Source organism: Lonchura striata, chromosome 2, assembly GCF_050655825.1.
Source record: "Lonchura striata isolate lonStrDom1 chromosome 2, ASM5065582v1, whole genome shotgun sequence".
Lineage (NCBI taxonomy): Eukaryota > Metazoa > Chordata > Aves > Passeriformes > Estrildidae > Lonchura > Lonchura striata.
Window position 1 is genome coordinate 101,007,718 of NC_140704.1, and position 23,184 is coordinate 101,030,901.

Sequence of the window (23,184 nt, forward strand, 5' to 3'; positions counted from 1 at the left end):
TCTCTAGGCAAGGGCAGTGCTATGCAGGCATCATAACAATAAGTTTTAACTGCTCTTGAGTAAAAATAAATCATCACAATTAGGGGGATGGTCTGTTGCAAAGCATCATGCAGTTCAGTAGCAGGGGTCTGCCACATACTGTGGCTCTTTTGTTGCAAAATTCCTAATTAGTTTATTTTCCCCCTATAGCATATTTGTTTGAGTTGGATCCATTCTTACCAAAAGACAGCATTTTTTATTTCCACACAATTCTCAAAAGAGATTTTAGGTCATCTTACTATGCATCTTCTGAGGTACCTTGGAAAGGGGGTTAGATTTAAGCTTTTTGGGTATTTTAGATGGGATTCTGGCCACTGCTTGCTGAAATGCTATTTGTAAATCTCGGCTAAAAGCCCAGCTGAAGCATTCAAAGTTCTGCTAGTTTCAGCCCGTGGCTCTGCTGGTGTGACAAGAGAGGCTGTAAAATTCAAGTATTGGCTAAAGTCTAAAATGTGACTATTTATGTCAAATTTTTCTATTGACAAGCAATTGCCAAGAAGATATTCTACAGTTACAAGTCTTCTAAAGGGGCTCACCTGGTCTTACAGAGGAACTGGAATAGGCTTACCAAAAAAGATGTGAATTTCCCATCCCTGCAAATGTTCAAGGCCAGGCTGGATGCAACCTGTTCTTGTGGAAGTGGCTGGTGTGCAAGGCAGGGAGGATACAAATTCAGTGATGTCTAAGGTCCCTTCCAAGGCCATGTTTTGATTCTATGAAAAGCATTCATGTTATCAAGAAAATAACTCTCAGAAAGCATAGCCTCTACATAAATAAATATTCACTCTTTTAATTAACATACAGGAGAGCAGAGCGATACGAGTAACACTTTTATGAATTGTCAAGTATAAAGAGCCACAAATCCTCATGACTATGATGTTGGTTTCAGTGAGTGAATCTTGTTGCTACTGCTGCCAGGATTAATATAAATCCTAAACACCAAAAAAGCGAGGAGAATAATAAAGCATATTCTCTTGGGAATCAAAAATACGGATTTTTTTAATTTTAAAAAAATATTTCTATATACATAAACACATATATAAGCAATGAAGACATCTAGGGGATGCCATTTCCCCCAGCTGGCTTTGTCCCCTACTCAATTAGGAACCTATTTTAAATGCCACTAGACAGAAGGGCCTTTACTGTCTTTAGCAAATGCCGAGTCAAGCCCAGAATGACCTTCATAAACATCATTATCTTAAACAAAATGGCAGAACTGATATCCCAAACCCCAGGTTCCTCTGACTCATTTGCTCAACCAATATCTTCTCTTTGATTTTATCCGCTGAACATTTAGCAGATTTTTTTTGGGAACTGTGTGCAAAATGTGAAACATTGACATCCTGGAGGCTCACAAAAACTCAGTCTAACAACTTGAGACTTTTATTATTTCTCTTGTTTTATTTTTCTGCCCCAAGGACGAGCAGTGCAAACCTTTTCAGAAGAGCATAGTGACCTAACATTCGACAGAGAAATCTCAGCATTTTATTGCAGTCTTTGCATTGTATATAGACTTTATTAAATGAGAAGAGGTTTAAACAAAACCAACTAAATCTGACTACAATTTCACACAATTTCTAGTGCAATTGTAAAATTTGATTACATGCAGTATAGAAGTATATACAGTCTCTGACTTTTCCTTTTAGGACCATAAAACTCTTCTAGTTCTAATGACAATGCCTGAGAGACTTCTGTTTGGAACAAACACTAGCTACAAGGTGATTTGAGTCATGTCTTATTTCTGACTCTTATAGATTTTCTTTACAATGGAATGCTGTGATTAGAAAATTTTCCCACCAACAATATGCAAGAAAACATGCTGACAAAAATAAAAGTGACTTTATAATAGCCACTTGAATCTATGAGCTGATTTAGTGCAGAAAACACCAGTGTCATACAAACATTTGAAGTGAAAGACAGGGAGGGAGAGAAAGTGTTTCAATTCATCTATCTGTTTAAAACAACATTACACCGTCAGCTGTGCTGAAAGCAATTTTTTCTCTGTTATACTGTCTGCATTAAAATCTATTGGACCAATTCTCAGTAAAGCAAGTATCAAGTGAAGTCAATGGAGTGTCACTTTGCAGGAGTAGATACAGATCCATATTTCAAAGTTTGCCTTAGTAATCCTTGTAGCTACAGCATCACTTTCCCTCTGAAATTTACCCATCCCTTTTTAAGCACAAAGGGGTTCTTGCCAGCTGTCCCTGTGAAAACTGCTTAAGCCCAGATAACTCAGCCCACCTAATTCTAAAACTGCATGTTCTTTTTCTCACAGTAAACTGTGACCAACAGTGCAATTTTAAAAAATAGTAATAAAAAAGCAAAGTCATCTATTCACATTTAATGCACTGTTGTAGCTGAGGTTATGCTGCACTTATATTTAGTTACTCAAAAGATGTATATTGTCTGCCTAACAGTGCTTACAAATTTGGTCTAATGTTATGCTTTGTAACAATTCACTGTATTTTATTATAAAATATATAATATTTCATCAGCAAAGGAAAATAGAATGTCTTTTCAGTTATAATTTCTTCAACGTACTGAAGTTTTTACAATGAATGAATCACAAAGAAGTCCAAAATTTAGCTTTCTATGTAAATGATATATGAATTCCCGTTTTATATCAGTATAATATGCAATATATGATAACTGCTTTGCTACAGATAGCATAGGAAGATTTTATTCTTGTAAAGCTCTTTTGAAATAAGTTGAGGGCTATGTAAAATAATGATTAATTAAGATGGCTATTAATTTCAAGAACACACTTTCTATTCCCAGAACTTCAGTTGTGGTCCTGGCCAAAAGCCTGTATTATCTGTTTGATATTACTCAATCCTGAGTTGGTCTCACTGTAAGGACCCTCCTGAGAGGTCTGAACAGGAAACCCCTGGTAACAAATTAGAGGTTTCTGCCTCCAGAGGTAAATTAGTAACCTTGTTAGATGTAACAGCTGAAGTCTGTTATCCCTTCTGGAAATATGAGCTCCTCTGCAGTTCCCAGAGAGGGATGTGACAGCTGAGAGTAAATGGATTTTCACTTGTATCTTGATCATTCCAAAATATTCCTTTTCTTAATCATTCAGGCTGTTACAGTTTTTTCATTTTCTTTTTTCCTTTTCACACATTTATTACAGCTGTTTTTTCCCCACAAAAATACACAAGGAAGGGAATTCCTGCATCAGTCTCTTTTAAGGTGACCCTATGCCCCAGCATCTTCAAAAAATACAGCATTAGCAAACTAAGCCAGGCTGTGACCTAGCAAAGTTCAGAGATAATTCAGGCAGTGAAATCACAGTGATAGAGTGTCAAATTTTTTCCTCTGCACTATAAAGGAAAACATTCTCTTTGAACTCAGCAAGGACTTTGTAGGACAGGAGGATTATTTGAACCAATTTTCAGCACACTCTTCTCAAACTGTTCAGTGTGTTGGAGGAAAGCTGCAGATCCCTTGGATGTAAATTGCAAATTGTTTCCCCCAGTCAGATAAAGGACACACACAAGGTTCTCCTTGTATTTATGTGTCTGGTGGTACTTGAGTCCATGGCAAACACTTAGTCAATAAGAGCAAACATCAATAGCAATAAAAAAAGGCTTGTCTTTCTTTTTCCTCAAAGTCAATGGAATCTGTCTCAGGTGATTTACTTGCCCCCTTCTGTAGGTAAAATGGTCCCAGGGCTGGAACAATTCTGTTTGATAGGCAGATTTTACAGCTATTTAAATGGTTGTCAATATCATCATCCTTCTTCTTCCATCAGAAGGGTTGTCTTGCTAATTTTTTCTTGTTCATCACTTCTACGCTGACCATATGCACACAGGGACTGTGCATTAATTTCTCTAATTTCTGTGAATTCATTTCTCTAATTCAGAAAATGCATGGCAATTTAGATGCCATTAAAGCTTATCTAGCATTGCTATGTCTTTCTAAGATCAACTGGTAATGATAAACAATCAAGCACCACATTATCTGCAATGCCCTTTTATGTTTGCCATTTATTCATTACAGATCTGTTTTCTGTAACTTAGCTTTGTTTGATTTAAGAAAGAATGACTGTCTGGTAACACTGTGTGGTTACCAAATACCAGATGCCATTTCCCAGCTTCAAATTTAATTTTCACTTTTGAAGGAGAGAAACAGAAGAGAATGAAGGACAGTCAGAGTTAACCAATTTCTTTTTGATTTGTCAAAAAATATGAATGGTGTTATTCTGTGTCACCTTAGTCTGGCCCTTGTCCCTAATGACCACTATACCTTCACACATTTGAATGTCTCAAAAAGAATTCACAAAAGGGAATTTGTTAAGTACAGTCTTGCAGAACTAAATGGACTTTGGTAGTATTTTTGTGCCATATCCTAAGCATCAGCAAGCATTTCATCAGGCTTCTGAGTAGTTCCCTGTGCTAAATTAAAAGCACTGTGTGATATATTTTGAAAAGAAAGCATTAAAAGAACCTAAAAATACACCAAAAAATAGGAAAGGAAAGCAAGGAGGAAAATGAAAGCAATAAAGCATTTCAAGAGAAGGTGATGTTGGAAGGACAGAAAGGGAAAAAGGAAATAAGTAGAACAATCGCTGTGTAAAAGAAAAGACTCAATGCATGTATGAGTATGATGAGTCATAAACTAACAATGTAAGTGATGTCTGTTATATGAATTGCATGACTTTTGGGGGTGTGTCTGGAAAAACAGACACTAATTTTGTGGGTGCACATAGCAATTACAACACAGCAAAATTTTGCTCCAAAATATTTTTAACAATTCTGTTATATTACATCGAGTATGTCTGCTCAAGTAAGGACCTGACAGTAAAGCTCTCAGTGTCTTTGTTAATTTGGCTTTCCTTTTTCATAACAAACAGATCACACTTGTCACATACAGTCTGACCTCCCTGAAATTTTTCACTTTCATCGTCTTTGCCTATACAACTGTTCAAGACTATTCATAGGGCTGTGTCCCTCTTCTGGAATAAGTGTCAGTATGGCTTTTTTAAAATGTCCTTCATCTTTCATCATACACAGGAAAGTGATCAAGTCAGGAATTTTCCTTGATCTGAGACACTGTAATGCCTATTTTCCTGCAATTAATCTCAAATGTTTATATCTTCTTTGTCTATAGAAGTGGAAATAAATTTTTATATATTTTGAAGGTCAGTGGATCAAAGCCAAGTTTGTGCCACATGATTTCTTAGCCTGTCCCAGCTACAAAATAAAATTACTTCACTTGAGTTAATGTGACAGTGATTGTTAAGCATCCTGTCCAGGATACAAGATGGAATTTCATGCTCAGTTTGCCATGGAAGAAATAAAGACATAAAAATTGCTTGTATAAGATGTAGAGAGGATATCAAGTCATTAATAGATTGCAGTAAAGCTTAAAATCAAATAAAAAATAATCTGATAGTAAACAAAAATATTTCTGTGGGTTTATTGCCAGATGTGTAATCTCCCTTTGACTGTGAAATTAATTGATGTTCCTTTCCAACATCAATAGGTGCTGTGGAAGTTTGACAGTATCCCAAAAAGGGCTCTGAGTAGTCCCAGGGAGCACGACTAAGCCTTGAACTTCAGAGAATGACAGATTAGAGCAAGAGGCTCAACCTTAGTAACAGGCTTACAACATTACACTGGTTAAAGATTATTACTCACAAAGAAAAGGATTAGAGTTTATTGTTTAAAACAAAAGCTGACAATATGCTTTATAGTTATATATCCCCAAGGAGAAAGGAGCAACTGTACCAGCCAACTGCACAGACCAAATGAGCTGAGGTGTTGATGTGGACTGCACCTGCACTCACATACTGTGAAAAAAGTCTCTAGAGTCCCTATCTATAGAGGGGGAAAAAATAAAGGCTTCTTTACAAAGGTCCTGTCTTATTAATGTGCTAAGTGTATGCCAGTTCGCTTAAACCTGTACAAATACACCAAAATAAGGAGTAATAATAGACCTGCATTTCAAAGCCCTATGAAATTTGTGTCTCTCTATCCTCTAACCAGATTTTATCAGGTTTTAATTAGAAAATAATTTATTTTTCTTATTTTTGTTAGTGTTGTTTTGTTGTTCATTAGTCTCATCCTTGATATTACTCAATAAACCAGAGGAATCAATGAGTAGTAAGAGTAAATATGTGCAAGTTTCTCAAAAATAGTGTAAAATGTGAAGTCTAGCGCATATACATATATATAAATAAATTAGTATTTATATATATAAACTCTTGTCCAGAAAACAAAATTATTAGAAGACATACAAAGTTTAGTATCATTGACAATCCTGAAAAGCAACTCAGTTTGGAGAAACTGTATGTTTTTGTACAGTCCTCCCAGACTTGGATTTTATGTCCTGCAGAAAGATATGTCTGGATAATGCAATTCCAGCTATATAACAATGAAGCTCAAAAATAGAGTATTACCTTTAAATTACATTAGACATTACTTATCTGCATGGACAGTAGAATGCAGCAACATACTGTGCAATTACGATTACATTTGTAATTCCAGTCCTCATGATAGTCGTGTATATAGCAGGATGCTCTGCCAGGAATGTGGCAAAAAAACTCAAACAATGCCCTGTCTGCAAAGCTACCAATGATGAACTGAGAGGGGATGTCATTTTGCTTTTGGTGCTGAATTATGTTAAAACCACTCTGACTAATCAATCCCAAAGTTAAACACCGTGATATTAAGGTGAAGATGTGACAGACATGGTAAATGTCAAAATTATCAAAAATGCTGAGCTGGTGCAGCTGGCCTGAGACATACAACAGACTGTCAATCACTTTAAACTCTGAAAGTCCAGTCTCACTTTCATGCAGCAGGTTCCTCTTGGAGTGTGTGCAGAGATTCTTCCCTTGGGTGAGGATGCCCCTCAAGGCTGAGCAAAAGAGATTTACCCCATGTCATTGGCATGGTTGAGCAACATCAATCTCTACTTAACAACTGTTTCTTCTTTGCTGGATTTAATATAGCTGTTTTAATATAGTACACTATACTGTACTGTGCTATAAATAATAGTTTTAGCTTCTTTACGATGTAGTAAAATAATTCTGATTAAGATATTTTTGTGTAGTCGTTTATCCTAGTAAGTCATTCTTTTTTACATAAATATATTTGGTTTGCCATCCTTAATCCTACAGCACAAAGTTGAACAAAGGTTCAAGTTAAACCACTGAAAAAGTCTGGATCTAGGATTGAATCCAGCTGCAGCCAGGCTCCTCTCTGAGGAGGCATTTAGAAAGCAAAGGGGTCCTTCCTGCACCTTGTGACTCAGGGGGAGGGTTTCTCTAAACAACTTTGCCTGAAGCTCCCTCTTCACCCATGACAATGTGATACTATTTGCTGATTTATCTGTGGCAGATTTAATGTGTTGGCAAATGCAACTTTCATCCTCATGACTGCTTTGCATGTCAAATCTCAACAGTAGTTAGCAGAAGTCCTTAGTTTACTGTTGCACACGAGCTGTTGTTTTGCACTTTACTCACTGTATATTAAAAATTCACAGTTTGGCAGATATTTGTACAATATACAAAGGATTCAATTGCAGACTGTATTCTGAAACAGTTCAGTGTGGGGGTTTTTTTCCTTCCTTTTCTCTGAACTAGTTCATAGTCTAATATAAATTGAAATGTCAATACCTTGTATGACATTTACCTTGGTCTAGCAGGGGATCAAGAATAAAATAATGAATGGATTCTCTTCCTGTTCAGCCAGACTCTAGAGTGAATCTCATATTTTAAGCCAAGATTTTATTTTTAAATACAGATTTCACTTATTTTTTGAAAGTGCTTTTTCTAGTGTTTGCCACTAGAAGCAGTAGCTGCAGAGACATTGGCAGAGCAGTATTCCTGGAAATACCTGTGCTAAATCACCTATGACAAAATGCTGGAAGAGCTGGGGCTGTTCAGACTGGTGAAGGCTCAGGAGGATCTGATCAATGTGTCCAAATACCTGAGAGTAGGGTATGGAGGGGACAGAGAATAATTCTCCTTGGTGGTGCCCAGGGGAGGACTGAAACACATGAGGTCCATTTGGGCACCAGATAACCCTTTTTCACTGTAAGGGTGACAGAGCACTGGTGCACATTGCCCAGAGGGGCAGTGGAGACTCCCTGGAGATATTCAAAAGCCATCAGGACACGATCTTGCACACAGCTCCAGGCAACACAGCTTGAGCAGAGGGGCTGGATCAGACCACTCTTCCCACCTTAGACACTGTTGTAATTCTGTGTTTCTGTGAAATCTGTTAAAATGGACTGTGTTTCATAAGGTATCCAAACCAGCAGAGCAAACCCAAGGTCTTTTATAGAACCTTTACCCATAGAACTAAATATCCTCAATTGTATGCACGAGAAGAAAGACAAGAAGAAAATTAATAAAGGAGGAAAACATTAACTGGATTTTTAGTCACAGTGGAAAAATGCCATATGAAGATAAACAACAACTCCATAAATTAGAATAATATAATTTATAAATAGTTTAAAAGCATTTTTCACCATTCAGGATTTATTTTTGCTGGCAATTAGTAATAATATTGGTGGATATTACAAATGCCACTTTATGGCTTTCAAGAGCAAAATTAAGTTGTATTTACGAAAGAATAAATACATGAAGATTGCCTGCTGCTCAGTGATTTAACTTCTAGAAATGTTCTGCATTTAAAATGTCATGCATCTGAAAGATTTTTTTGCTTTGTTTTGTTTAACTACCAGGATGTCAATTCATTATTGTAGCATCCTACTAATGATTGAGGATACATCCTTTATTTATTCATATCCCTTTATTAACCATACCTATGAAGTGCTACATTTCAAGCACTGCAATGACCAGTGAGATAAATTACTTATTTTAAATTATTTACTTAATTTGAAGCTATATAAGTCCCCAGAAAGGCAACCTGCCTAACTGAAAGCTTGCAGCTGCAAGATGACACTGGGCACACCCTGCAGATATATTGAACTGCATCTCTTCTTCCTCAGTACACATTTGGAGGACTTACTCTATAAAACATGTAGTGATGGTTTCAGACGTTGTCCCGTGGGCTAAAGTTGATAAATTGTGAATTAGTTTACCGGGTAATATATCATTCCTGATCTGTGCTGTCTGTGAATCTCTCCTAGCAAAAGTGGAGCTTTTGCACTCCCTAGGCAATCTGTCTGCTGCTGAGCCCTCTGAACTCACATTTTTCTTGGCAACAGGCAAGAAAATTTGTGTGAATAAAAAAGAACATATTCCCACCTCTACCAGGTAAAACTAGAAAACGCTTAAGCGGGTCCACAGGAACTTCCAAGAGATTTCATTTTTTAAATCAATTAGGAAGTTTGCATTTTGGGGGGGACTGGGGAAAGCAGTGGAACATGCAAGCAGAAAATCACAGCTTTTAGATTCTCATCAGCACTACCGAAGCATACGGCTGCAAGTTCGTGGTGTTTATTAGACTATCTTATGAATAAAAATGGCATGCCCTTAAGACATATTTGCAATTGAGCGTGCTGCTTAATAGTTTTTAATTTTGTTAATATCTGTGGTTGCTAGATAGAACGTATTTTCCTTCTTACTCTGTGGATGAGCTTTTTCACTCTTTCTCCTGTTGGCATCTAATATATCTTGTTATGTGTAACGCAGATAGAGCGAGCAGTGCCCAGGCGGAAATCACTTGGAATCGCTCCCGAGCGAGCCGCGCGCCCCGGGAGCTCCGCGAGCGAGGCGGGCAGGAGCTACCGGCAGCGCGCAGCGCCCTCCTGTGGCCGCTCCCGGAACTGCAGGGGGCCGCCCGCTGCTCTCCGCACCCGCGAGCGCGGAGGGGAAATGATGCTGACGGTGATGATCCACAAGAGATCGGCAATTTTCAAACCTCTGGTTTTCCTAGCCTTAAGGAGACACTAATACAAGAATAAAGCGCCAAATCCATTAAAACTAATCGTTTATTTAATTACATATTAGTAAAAAAACGGGAACTGGCAGGCTGTCCAAATCCTGCCGAGGTATTGCTTTGCTACGTCCTACTAATCACTCTTCCTGGTAAATCTGGTTAACAGCCACAGTAGATGACAAAAACATTTTCAGGGCTCTTGTTTCTTATAACAAGAGAAGGATTTTTACTAAGAAATAATACATGGGACATGCTATTATAAGGGAAAGTTTTCAAGAAAAAGCTTCATGCTCTGATCTACATCACCTGGGCAAGACTACTTTCAGGGAGGCATAGGCAAGGCAAGGGCAAATTGCCCGGCAGCTGCAGCCACGCAGCTTCTCAGGGAATTGGTTGGGTTATATGACTCCTCAGAGGCTCTTTTTTGGCCTTTATTTGCTGTGCAACAGAGAAACCTTCAGTCGCAGATTCTGTCATAGCTCTGCATAATTACTTGAATTAATGAGACAGTCCCACAACTTAAAAATGCAAAAATACACAATAGAGATGTTTATTTCAAGCTAATATATCCATTTAAATCAAATCCTGGTAAGAATCTACTTACAGGGCACCTGCAGACCCCCTGGCACGGAAGGAGGGGGTGTACTCAGGACACATCGCAGCCTCATCTGTGCAGGCACCTCTTGAAATCAGCCTCGCTTAGGCACTCCTTTAAACAAGATCAAGCAAAAGCGACAAGACCACTCCAGTTTTCAATATTCTCACACTCTCTCACATCCTCTTCCTTCTACTCTGGTGAGAGCAGTTTATTTCTGGTCCAGCTGTATTTAGATCTAGCTTGTTCAGTGGCACTGATGATGAACTCTGAAGGGGTCCAGTTCCAATAACCACACTGTCTGTCTGCCTTGATACAGACATGAGCAAAACAGCAAACAAATGGAAAATATTCTCAGGATTTCAAAGGGAGTCAGATCTCTCTGCCAAAAGAAACAAACAAGCAAACAAACAAAGAATATCACCTTAATTCATCCTTCATTGGCTGCACAGGATTTTAAAGAAAAATACCAACCAAACAAACAAACAAATAAAAAAACAGCCAACACAAAAATAACCTCAGCAGACTGCCTGAGAAAGCTTCACTGAGTCCCTTTTCTGCATGTTTTGCTGGTCCACACTCTCTGTTTCCCCTTCTATCTCTACTTTCTCTACACACATTTTGCCCTTACTAGCACAAAGCAGAAAAAGGAAAGAGAGCTGTATAGGACGTCCCAGTTATGCATGGTCCTGCTTCAGTTACTACAGACAGAATTCACCACCTTACAGCAATGGTGAAACCCACTAATGCCAGCAGAATTCAGGCACCTCCATCAGGCTCCTCTCCATTAAAACACAAAGCTTCTGCATGTAAGTCAGGAGAACCTGGTGAGATTTGTCCATTGCTACACCCACGAATATGACTAGAATTTATCAAACTGCATTGATCTGAACACTGCTGCTTCATGCAGAGCATCATGCAATCTTCTTAGAGGTTGTGTGGAGTGGAATACTGGTAGCACCAAAATCAGGCACAATTCCTAGTTGTTTTCAATACTAAAGTTTTATAGAACAGATAAAATGCCTGTTTGAAAAAATAAATTTCTCCATTATTCCTCACTTTGTTGTAATATTTATTACACATATAAACCAGTGCAGTATCCTCAAAAAACCTACATATTTTATATTGTGTCATGTTATATGAGTCTTTGAATAATTTAGAGCAATAGTATATCTGAAGGCTTACAATAAGAACAAGTTTACAAAACTTAGTATTTACTCTGCTGTTATGGGACCAAGAGGAAATGTCCCAGTTATAACTGCTAAACTGTAAGAGAAAATGCTTCCAAACAGTCTGGATAATACATTTATCTTTTTATTATATACATACCTGATTCTACAAATATTTTACAACCCCTTGGAGTATTTTTAGTGTGACATATATTTTTAAAGGTAAAAGTAATACATTATATGAATTAACAAACTTATGAAGCCAAATATAACATAATTCCCAAAATTGAAGAAGCAACCTGAGATCACTTTATATCCTTCACTTTCCAGAACATATTTTTAGGTTTATTTAAATGCAAAACTGAGAAGTCTAGCTCTCTAAATGTGACTTATAATTTTGGTACACATTGTTCCATTCTTGCTCATTTATACATTTCCTTGCATCTTTAAAAAATGATCATAATTAAGCTGAATGCAAATACAAGTCCCATCCTGTTAAATTTATTATGGGGAAGCATTTGTAATCTTTATTGTGCAATTTTCCCCTATACTATTACTTTCGCTAGGAAGATGCTTGAAATATGCTTGAATTTCTGTTGCAGTTTTCTCTGGAGACTTCTGCTGCTGCATATGGTGAGTTTATTCACCAAATTACCAAAAAATGTTAAACATAACACACCATGACAAAGACACCAATCTCTTAGGCTATTTAGCTTATAACTAGAATTATAAAATTTTAGTTTATAAGCATCAATGTTGATTGCCACAGCTGGTAATGAGGCATGAATGTCCACTTGCCTTGTAAAGCCTTGAAAATGACAGAGGAAATAGAAAATACTAGTTTATCTCTCCAGACAGATTTCATCAGCTACACAGAGTGGCTAACTATGGATGTTGGTTTGCTTAAGTACTGAATATTCTCAAAGAGAAATTGAAAGCAGTCCAGGAAGTCATCAAGAAGTCAGATACAAAACACATAGGCCACTAGAAACTGGTTGAGAGCAGGAAAAATCATCAAAGGCATCTCTGTATTTCTCTAAATACTAGAAATGCTGTCTGTACAATGCATATTCTACATATCTGTTCATAGCACATGAAGAAAAGCAATGTTCTTCCTTTTCATTCACTTTTTCTGAACTGGTATTTAGTGATAGATTCTCTAACAGACAAAGGAGACCACTCCAAAAGGATATTTCAGTCTTCTTCTCATTGCTAGTGAATAGACTGACAGAAAATAAGGTGTCCATTTTAATTGCAAATGAAAATGTAAATGTATGTAAGTGACTGACCTCTGAGACAGCGTGGAAGATCTCAAAAGATTCTCGATAAGAATTTATGGAGTTGCAGTCCCTGCTTCTTGCCTTCAGTCCCCCATGAAAGCTCACATCCTGTGCTGCATGTTGGTGAAACCAAATTTGTATTTAAACTTATCACAGTGATAAGATAATTATTTTTATTTCTGCTTTATATTACAGCAGAACAGAGTCAAACAAAACATTGGAATTTTTTTTTCCAATCTTATGCCAAATAAGTTCAAAATCTGACAGGCAATTACTTTTTGGAGACAAAAGTAAACCAAGAAACAGGAAGGTTTCATGCTTTGTTATACATCCTTAAGTGCATTTGTTTGAAATATAATATGTGCTTAAAAATCTTGCTCTGACTAAATAATTTTTATTCCCACTACTAGCTTAACTCCTGCAGAATGGGCTGCTTTTCACAGTCTAGCTCTCATGTCTCAACTTCAGATATGAAAAGTCATCTGGAAGAAGAGTGTAATAACTCAGCAATATTTCAAGAGAGATGGGAAATCCAAGTAATTCAGCATATTTGAAGAGAAATTATCATCAGATCTGACTATATCTGTCAGACCTGTATTTTCTGTAACAGCACAGTAGGACAGGCACATAGTGCATTTCCAATGGTCTAGTGCACAAGGTGGAATCCTATTTCTTTTCTAAATACTGTCATTTCCAAGGACATAGGCCATATTTCACCCATCACCATAAAGGAATTATGATACATAAAAATTTAGAGGTTTGTTGGTGTTTTTTTTTCATGTCTGTTTATTGCAAGTTTGTACAATAAATATATTTTTTAATGTGTCATTTATGTGGGCTGAAGTATACAATTTTATGCTCTGTGTTAGATTGTTAGCAAAACCAAACATTTCTGGTGTTAGTAAAATAAAGACTCTCTAAAAACAGAAACATTAATAGAATGGCTCAGAATACCCTAGAAATAGGAGAAAATTCTTGTTTTAATACTGTTAATCACCAAGAGCATGGTTGGAGCAGTCAGATTTTCACAGAAACCTCTGTCATTACAATAAGAAGTCAGAAGTAAAATGAGTCATCTGCTGCTTCTGTTTTTTCTCATTGTTCCCAAAACCTAACAAATGTAGCCTGGGAATGCACAGTGTGGGGGGCAGAAGGGACAGATGGCACATCTTCAGGCTTCGGAGGCTTCCCATCAATAAGCCAAATCTGTTATCACTTTGTCATGGGTGTATCAAGAGTATGGTGACTTTAGACATCCTCAGCATATACAAACAGAAGAGATTGTGTAAGGGATTGTTTGTCCACAAGGAAAAAAAAAAAAAAATAGACAACAGATAACAGAGAATTATGGTATGAGAGAAAAAGTCATTATGGTCAATTCAAAATCACTCATCTCAAGGCAGGTAGATATTTTCTTTTAAAATGCTCTTTTTTCTATTGTTTCTTACCAGGCTAATTGTGTAAAAGAGTTTTATTTCTGGCCTATTGCAGTTGGTACTTGTTGTCAGTATAGATGCACTGGATAAATTCCCAGAGATTATCTGTGACTTTCCAAACAGAAATACAACAAATAGTGCCATTTGTTTTCTGCTTCCTTCTTCCACAGCTGTGAAAATTACATTTTCCTGGCATATTGTTGTGCAAATTCTGAACTCAACACGACTTCCAAGGTCCTCATATCTAAGTTTAATTCAGTGGGTTTCAAAATAGGAGATCCAGATGGGTGCTATATTATATTCTTAGAAATTATTAAAATATGTAAGGAAGAACAAAACATGTAGTAACTGGATAATTTGACACATTTTCCACTTAACTTACAGGACTACTTGCTGTTGTATTTTAATGATGTGTCAATCAGGAGTCTCAGAAATACTATTGCTGATAGTAAAGTCCTCGTACTTTCAGCACATTGTAGCACACTTCTCTACCGGATCACAGCCTGAGTACACATTCATAAGACAGACCTCTTAGTTCTGACAACTGTTTTGATAAGCCTTTTCTCATGATAATGGGTGAAAAATTCTTTCAGCACTTCAGTTAAGGGAAGCATCTTGGTTTAGATGTTGGTTCAGGTAGCAGTTTGATTCAAATGTCATTTCATCTTCAAATCAATTTCAAGTCAATGCAGTGATTAAATGCTTTCACTATGTACTCTTTTTCCAGAAAATAAATATTCTTCCTTCCTGTTAGAAGAGCAGCTCCTTTCAGCATCTTCAGAAGCAACCTGGTGAGAAAATAATATAACACCCTTTTTCCTTCACAGCTTGCTTAGGTATTTTAGGTGTGATGCTCAAGTTGCTTACGACTGTGACTTTTTTCAATGCGTAGTGTTCCATACCACCACTGCTATTTAAATTACGTCTCATTTGCTGCTGATTCGAACATTCACACTGATGATTCAGACATCCATCTGAACATCCTTCAGGAAGTAGAAAATCATAAGTGAGCACAGTTGCACAGAACAGGGTTACAAAGAAATCAATCACACATGCATGCAAAGGTGGATCACTGCCTGTCACACTCATAGCAGCATATAATAGCACATACTAAATGGTTCTTAAAGTCATTTTAAGCTGTACAGTTAATGGCATTTGCCATAATACATTTCATCTGAGTCTTCAGAGCACAGTGCTACTATACTGACTGCATTTTAACCACTAAAGTCAAATGTCAGCTCTCCGTCTACAATCAAAGCAATGACTACGGCACCCCTGGCTGAGCAAATTTCGCCCAGCTGATGATAGGAAGCAAATTTTAGTGTCCATTGAGCATAATCCCACTAGTTATTTCCTGCCTTTCCTCCAAGACTCACTATTCTACTAGTTCTGGTACATATTTGTTACTTTCATCAGACTGATGATGTATTTGAGACAAATATTCTCTGTGGTACTTGGTGGTTATTTGGCTTCAATATATGAAACAGCATTCATATGAATAAGCTAATTCTTCCAAAGTTTAATTCATTAATTTTTTTAAATCACAAGTTTTCTGCATTCACCCATTCCTAATTTTGATTCACCCATTTCCTAATTTTGATAATTCATTTTATATTATGGTATTTTTATTTCTCTGAAAGAATACCAGATACTTTTTATGGATTCCTTGTCTTCTCAGACATTGTAGCAACTTGCCTCTGTGAAGAAAAACTGTGATGAGACAAATAAAAATACGCACACTTAGCACTGAGTCTGAAATTTGAACTCTCTCACAGAGGGCTGAAATCGTTATTGGTGTAGAGTGAGAAGCATTCACAATGAAGTGAGAGAAGAAAATGCTTTTGAAAGTGCTGAAAAATAGGTCACCTTCACTACATAACATAAAGGACCCACAATGCAAAAAAATTTTCTGAGAGCTCAGCCCCTTGTTGTACAAAAAGAGATGACACCATAAAGAATGACAGGACACCTGGATCCCAGAAACAAATTGTCTGTCCTGCAGAACAGATGAAGGAACATTGCTTAACACTTCCACCTGATCCAGCTTATAGGTCATCTGAGGCTGGCACCACTACTTAGGCACTTCTAAAGCATAACTCCAAAGTACACAGTACTTTTATCACAAGGTGGTATCTTTACTAAAGGAAATACAATATTAGTGTCATTTTCAGTGGAGGGAAAATAGATATTTCTATCTATTTCATATAAGATTTCTCAATCTTATATGCATTTTTTTTCTTCTTAAGTAATTCTTTCCAAACATTAACTTTTACCTGTAATGGCAAATAAACATTTTTTGAGAAATCTATTCAACAAAATTAGCAATGCCAAACTACTGAAATTGTTATATGTATGATGCCTGGGACCTATATAATCTTTTTTCCTGCAGAATGTATATTTACCTCTATTTTGTTCAATTAAAGTGTCTCCTTTAATCTACTTGCTCTGGCACTAGGATATGTCAACTAAGTGTCTATTCTGTAACTGCTTTGCCATAAATAATTAAATTAATTTAACAAACTCATGATTTTCACATTATTCTCTAAATTTTTACAGGGAATACTGTATTTTGGCATCATAAAAAGTTTGTATTCCTAACATTAAAGAAGTGCTACAAGATAACTGGAGTGGCTGAAATGCTTACCACCATCTGAGCAGTAGTAAATGGACTGTTACACCCGAGTTCACTTCTAAGATATACGGATTCTCATTTGAGATTTTTTTTGCCCTTTCATCCCCAGGTTTTAAAATATGTGCATTGGTTAGATACTTTTCATAAGATACTGGCATTTCATTGGGATTACATCATTCATCATACTGTACCACAGGTGATATGCTGCTAAATACTGATTTTGTAGGTACTGTAAAATACAGTTTAAAACACATTACAAGGATAACAACTGTCTACTTTTCAAGAACATAACCTTAATATATCAGTGCATTGTCAATTTATTGCTCTTATTAAAATGAATGTTTTCTCTCATGTAGGTGTGGTGGTGTCAAAATAGTTTGTTTTTTTGTTTATATTCATTATTACATGCTTATGCTTACATGCAAACTCCTGCTCCTTAGTTTTGCAGTTTAAATTACTTCTGTACATAGAAATTAAGAGAGATTTACTTAAACATTCCTAAAATACATTTGGCTTCTGTACCTTCAAAACAATCATTGCCATAAGCCTCAATATAAATGATAAATACTTTAGCACAGCAAATATAAAGCTGGATCATAGCCAGTCTTTAGAACTATACGATAAACTTATGCATATAGTGAAAAGTTCTGCTTAAGACCACCTATGAATAAGTAACTGTTTTATCTTCTAATAATAGTTTTAAACCTCTACTGCCATATTCTACTTCAGCCAAGGCTGCAGAACTTGGAAATTCCCCTGGGTACAGAGCAGTCATTCCCAAGCAGGTTGTGGGAATGCTAGTGTGAATGTCAAGGTTTACAGAAGCATCCAAAACTGAGTTGCTCCCCTACAGCATTTCTGCAGATTTTCTGTGTTGTGGTGAAGAGAATGGGACTACAAGATTTACAAGCATGCTATTTTGCAATAATAGTTGCAAAAATGTTTAGGTAAGGAAGAAGAAAAAGGCCAATTAATCTATCAAGAATTTCAGAAATTTATTTTCTGTCAGTATTTCCTCACTGACCTTTTATGCCATTTTGAAGTCTTGCTGACCCTGGAAAGGCCTATTATTTGAGGAGATTAATATAGATCTCAGCAAGCTGACTGTTTGTGACACACATTGAATTATTTTCACCACATACAAAAGCAGGTTTTTCAAGTATCACCAGTCAAATTACTGAATATTTTCTTGCCATTGCTCAATAAAGACTGTTTAATAAAGATTTTATGAAATGCTTAATATTTCATGGGATTTTTTCTACAGGATCCTTTCACTAAACTGATTTCATCTCTATCTCGGGTCAGCTCTGTAAAAAGTTTTTGTAATTAGGATGGAAAAAAGGAGGAAACTTAAATAACATTTTGCTTATCACCATCTATATTTAATACTTAAAAATTTCTGTAGACATGTTGATGTACAGACAATGAGAACTTTATGAATATAGGAAATACCAATAGTATGATTGAGAGATAAACTGGTAGGGTAGAATAGCTCATTTAGCTGAAGCAATACAGGGTAGATGTTGAACAGTAACATCAGTTTTTAGTTAGGCAATGAGACAGATGTGGTCAGGTTCAAGGTCAGGTTGGAAAGAGCTGTAATAAGATCCCTTCCAACCTAACCATGCTATGATTCTATATACAATAATATGATAAACCAACAACAACGTGGACCAATTCCAATTATGAATCTGATAAAGAAGAAGTGTATCATCTTACCCACATATGAAATGAAAGTCAATATTTTCTGGGGTTTGATGCTTGATACTGCAATATATTTGGGGCTTTTTCTTTTATAATTAATCATTTTAACAGATAAGAAATAAGTCATTCAAAATTGTTAAAATAGGTCCTGTGGGTAAGGTCCCCTGCAAATGTTTAATTAAGGTATTTTTCTATCTTTCCTTACACCTCTTATTTCCTGTGATGCTGAAGGCCATTCCTGAGCCCATCATTAGTATACTTCCTGAGTGATAATCTTAAGTATCTTCTTTCATTTCAAGGCTTGCAAAAAGAAAAGACTTACCACACAAATTATTTAACAGGTCTTGTGTTAGTGTCAGGAGAAAGGAGATAGTGATAAAATGCTGAAGCTCACTGCAAGATTTTTTTTACAAAAACTAAGCAGCAGGGGTGTGAAGGGAGGGCACGATTGTCATCTATACCACTGAGACAACAGATTGATGTTACACATATATTTCTACTTCAAGCCTGTTGGGCTTCTCATCTTACAGCTGCTGTGCTCAAACAGGAACTGAAATGGGTCTGAGGTGTGACATGGGACAATGACTAAATGATCTCAGCTTCAAAGTGTCCTAAATAAAACTTTGTGTAATCTCACCTCTGCTTATAACCAGCCTATTTTTGGCAAAAAAGCCAACTAGTTTGCTATCATTTATAGATAACACAACCAACCTGGATGTGCAATTGGCTGGTGTAATTAATTTTATAATGTAATTCAAGTCCACACCAGACCATATTTAAGATATCAGTGATACTCACCCCTTCCTTTCTCTTTGTACCAATAGGAAAACTTCAGCAGTACCAAAAAGCCAGTCCTATACTTCAGATAAAGAAAGGCTGATATTTGTAGAAGCAGATTCCTGCTGTTGGAAGTATAGGAAAATCAAGGATTTGCTGCAAGAGAGGAAACTTGCTTTGAAAATACATGGCTGAGACCATGATGATTGAAAGTTCCAGAGACTGAAGATCCCTTTTTTTTTCCTTGTGAACCTACAGAAAAACCAAAGTTGTAAGAGATCAGGCTCAAAAAAAAAAACATCCTAGAAAGCAGAAGAAACCACCTCCTGGAAATGTCATTTTCTTTTCACATGTGTACACAGCTCAAAAACAATGTGGGGATACTGAATTCTGTGAGAAACATGATATTCCAGCATTATTCTAATATAGCTCCTTGAAAGCAGCTGGTTTTCCTCCCTGGACCCAAATAATTCTGCACAAGTTACTGAATTAATTATTGCACAGCATTATTGATTTGTTAAACCTCATTTCTGCTGCTGGAACAATTAATGCCACATTTCCATTAGTAACTGGTGTGTTTTCTTCCATATGCTTATATTCACAATTTAACTGGAAATAGCCTTTAATTTTTCACAAGAAACTAAAGAGGATAATTAGATTTTATTAAAATAAATCACAGCTTTTAATGCAAATGCATGGGTAACATCAAAGACACTGAAAATCTTCTGAAAGAAATAATAATAAAACAGAGTATCTGTCTCACAAGTGTAACTGGCAACTTTTCCCCAGCCAGAAGGCTTGTTCTATTAAAACATGGCAAATACACAGCAACACAAAAAGAATAAAGAGAATTTTCAAGAGGTGACTGCCAGATCACACCACAAGAAGTTATTGAGTTTGATAAAGAAATGAGATATCAATGTTGGGGGACTAAAGAGTTGCCTTTCCTCTATAATTATCAGAGAGGGCAAAATGTGCCACAGGGGATACAAACCAGGGCAGCCTGCAGGCAGAGTCGTGCAGTAGTAGCAGTTTCAGACCCAGAGTTAAGATATCATAATATCCCAATATAGGGAACAAAGAGTCTACAAAAAGAAAGAAAAAATTAAGGAGGGATAAAAGAGGTAAAACTTCAGAAAGCTGCAGGTGAAGACCAAGCCACCAGAGAGGTGTTAAACTTTTGTGATGATGAGTTCATCATTTGAGATTCACAAATATAAGTCAATGCCAGCTGACATTTACTGGTATTTACATGCTTTACTGAGCTTTCTGATCTCAAACTCCAAAATCTGATTCTTTTACACACTTCATGTCTTTCATCTTTTCTTATTTTTTTCCTTCATTTCTCCTCTCTAGTGATTCCCATCCCACCAGTAACCATTCCATTTTATAAACCTGCATTTTAAAAATAAGTATAGATCAATAGTTGAGGGGGAAATAAAAGAAAGGAGACATCTACAGGGTAAATATTAATGAGCAGAACTTTACAAAAAATATAACTAGATATAAGAAGACATTAATTAAAATTACTAAAATACTTGAAATATCAAGAACATGAAGAAACTATTAATAGCTAGTTTCTTTACTCTTGCCTGTCCTTAAACCAAGCAAATAATTTGTGTTCGTATAGAGCTTTGTAAATATGCTGATCATATACTACATCTGTACTTTAACTCTGTTAAACTAAAATAGTGGAGTGAATTATTTTGTCACTGGTATACTATTGCATTAAACTCACACTATTCTATAGAATCAAGTGCCAGAAAATTTTCCAAGACTTCAGAGGATAGACTTTGGTTTTATATTGCTTGAAGATCACAGAATCCTGACAGAGGACATGGAAAAGTTGAAATTGTAAGACCGCTTGTGATCTTTGAACAATCATTGCAACTGAGAAAGGTGTCTGAGGACAGGAAGAAAGAAAATGAAAAAAATATTTTCAAGAAGGGCAGTAAAATAGACCCAGAGAGCCCTGACCCTTGGAACCTGATGAAGCAAGTAATACTGTAAACCACATGAACAAGAAGCTCGTCAAGAGCAGTTTTTATGGTACCATAATTAGAAAGTGCTTGACCGATCTACTGATCACCTTCTACAGTGAAATGACTGGCTTAGCAAATGAGGAGAGAACAGAGGATACTGAGTATTTTGACCTCAGGAAGGCTTTTGACATTGTCACCCGTAAGATTCTCAGAGAGAAACTGATGAGGTATTCACCGGTCAGACAGACTGCGATGGATGAAAACCAACTGAATGGACAGACACAGAGAATGGGTGTTTTGTGACTCATGACACAAACTCTAGTCAGAGGGCAAGAACTACCAGTGTACCCCAGGGGTCAGTGCTGGCTCAAATCCTGTTCCATTAATGACCTAAACAATGGGGCAGAGTGTAGCCTCAGTAATAACCATGAAGAACTGCGTGAGGGCTAGCAAGTCTGGCAGGAGATAGAGATTAGATAATGTGCAATGAGAGAGATTAAAAACTCTCTGAGCTGTTGAGCTCTATGGATTGGGATCAAAAACACAAAATCCAGCTGGAGGCCACTTACTAGTTGCATGATTGGAGTATTGCTGTTGGGCCAATCCTCTGTAACTGCTTCATAATTACTCGGATGATGCAAAAGCACAGACAATATTAAAGCAAGAGGAGTGGCTGATACCCCAGAATCATTTTGTCATTCGGAGGGACCTCAACAAGGTGGTGAAATGGGATGACAGGAAATCCATGACGTTCAACAAACACCGAATCCTGCACTTGGATAGGAATAATCTCTTGTACAGGATAGCTGGGAGTTGGCCAGCTGCAAAGACTACTGGGTCCTTCCTGACCATGAGCAAACAGTGCCTCCTCTCAACAAAGGAGGCTAGACATGACATTGGGTCTGTTAGGAAAAGCCTTTCCCACAGATCAGGGAAGGCACTGATAAGCCCACATCAGGAACATTGAATCAAATACTGGACTCCTCAGTATAGAAGAGGCATGGAAATACTGGAGAGAGCTCAGTAAAGGGCCACAAAAATTACTAAGAGAAGTAATTATATATATATATATATACATATGTGTGTGTATATATATATATATATATATATATATGTGTGTGTGTATATATATATATACATATATATATATTTGAGTACATGTGGGTGTGTGTATATATATATGAGTACATAGATAGGTAGGTAGATAGATGATTGATAGATAGATAGATAGATAGATAGATAGATAGATAGATAGATAGATATGTACTCATGATGGAAGGGAAGAAGAAGAGGAATTCAGACTCTTCTGCTGCTCAGTGACAGGAAAAATGCCAATGCACAGCAATTCAGAGAGGAAATTCCATTTAAATGTAAGAAATATCTTTTTCACCATGACTGTTTTGGAATATAGGTTGGTCAGAGAAGTTGTGGGTCTCCGTGCTTGGAGATATTCAAAATACAAGCAGACAGCTCTTAGCAATTAACTCAAGGAAATCTTGCTTTTAGCAGGAATATTTGGCTAGACCATGCCCAAAACTCTCTGTGATTCGAAGTACAAATCCACATACCAGTATTTCAGATTTTCAGAAATAGAAAATATGACTTAGAAGAAAGCACCAAGAGATTAAGCTGACTTCTACATTGCCAGTACTGTATAATACAAAATATTTGCCTTGATAAACTATTTTAAATCTTGAGATTACCTATTTT